This window comes from Pteropus vampyrus, unplaced genomic scaffold (genome assembly GCF_000151845.1).
Source record: "Pteropus vampyrus isolate Shadow unplaced genomic scaffold, Pvam_2.0 Scaffold110, whole genome shotgun sequence".
Lineage (NCBI taxonomy): Eukaryota > Metazoa > Chordata > Mammalia > Chiroptera > Pteropodidae > Pteropus > Pteropus vampyrus.
In genome coordinates, this window is record NW_011888891.1 from 2,378,571 (window position 1) to 2,380,615 (window position 2,045).

The following is a 2,045-nucleotide window of genomic DNA, read 5'->3' on the forward strand; positions in this document are numbered from 1 at the left end:
TAAAGTGCCTCTGGAACAACATTGAGAGTACACACATTCACATATATAACCAGGAGAAGAAAAAGATTAAGAGATTGAAAACCTATTTGAAGAAATAATGACTGAAAACTTCTCTTAACCTGGTGAAGGAAATAGACATACGAGTCCCAGAAGCACAGAGTCCCCAACAAAATGAACCCAAAGAAGCCCATACCAAGACACATCATAATTAAAATGTCAAAGTTTAAAGACAGAAAGAGTCTTAAAAGCAGCAAGAAAAAAGCAGTTACTTACCTATAAGGGAACTCCCATAAGACTGTCAGTGATTTCTCAACAGAAAGGATTGGCACAAAATAGTCAAAGTGATGAAAAGCAAGGACCTAAAACCAAGATTACTCTACCTAGGAAAGCTATAATTTAGAATCGAAGGACAGATAAAGAGTTTACCACACAAGAAAAAGCTGAAGGAATTCATCACCCTAAACCAGTACTACAAGAAATGTTAAAGGGACTTCCCTAAGAAGAAGAAGAAGAAGAAAAAGATGAAATAACTGGGTATGAGGGCCTAGCCAAGTTGACACATAACATTAACTATCACACTGTCTATGTGACCTTAGGGAAGTTACTTAACTTCTCTGAGTCTCAGTTTCCTTATCTGTAAAAATATAGTAGAAAATCACTCCCCAAGAAAATTTGTATTAGGGCTCTTTTAATGAAAAAAATCAGAAATCTATTTTGAACTAAGAAAGAAATTTACTGGCTAATTAACAAAACTCTAGAGTTATATCTGGCTTTGGTCATACTTAGGTGCTTGGTCTCAAATGACATCATTAGAACTCAGGTTATGTTCCCATTTTAGCCCTGCTTTTCTCTGCTGGCTTCATTCTCAGTCATGTTCTTCCTGTGTGAGACAAGTTCCAGATACTCAGCATCCTCTCAGCCTAGCAACTTCAGTGGCAAGAAAGCCTTTCTTTCCTATGCGTTCCATAAAAAAAAAAACCCAGAATTGATTTTGAATGGCTTAATTGGGTAATCTGCCCATATCTAAATAATCATAGGCTGGCAATAGAATATGCTGACTGGCCAGGCATGGTTTAATGGCCACCCCCGCAGCCAGGGTCATCCCTACCTAACCCATATGGACTGAAAGTGAGGAATGGTGAATTCCCCAAAGGAAGACCAGGGTGCTCTTATCATAAGAAAGGTAAAGACAGGCTGAGCAAGGAAAAAACAAAAACAAAAACTGCATTAGAGTTAATTGCTTGGCTGCCTAACACTCTATGTGCTGTTTTCCCCCAGTAATAATTTTTAAAAATGCTCTCCTCTATATCACTGAAAACTCACTCACTCTTTCCCAAAGGGAGATGGTCCAAAGCTATCTACACTTGGATGTAAAAGCTCCGGGTCCAGGATCTCTGAGTGATGTGTGCTTTCTCGGGTAAACTCCAGTCATTGGTCTTCATGGTACCACAATCTGCAGCCAAAGGATAAACTTAATCAGGCCTGTGTGTCCAGTATGTCACAATGGTGGGAAAGTTGAATCACTGCAATGGAAAATTCGCACTGATAAAATGTGAACCCACTATGATCACTGGTCCACATGATATGTCCCATGCTGCAGGTGGGGTTTGTGAAGTCACTCTTGCCTGGAGAATGGAGTTCAATTCTCAACCAACCAATCTAGCTGCCCCCAGTCACACTCTCTGGAAAGCTACCCCTTGTCAACTCTACTCCTTGAATTCATCTGAGAAGGCAGCAGAGGACTTCTCCTTCCTGGGGTCTGTGTACCACACTAACAGCTCATTTGCTGTTGGCACGGTGTGGGCAGGGATATGGATGGAGTGGAGAATCTAGAATTAGTCTGGGCTTCAGCAATCAAAAGCCTTTATTTTTTCTAAACTTAACATTTCTCTTGTAATGCAATTCCCATAAAACTTCAATAGGGCTTTTATTCTTGTCCTCCCCGAACAATTCTGTGCTAATGCCATTAAAGGCAGGCTGGCTGCAGTGGACCAAAACAAGGTGCCTGAGCCCAAGTAGGATGAGGAAGAAGGCATTCCTGGGAA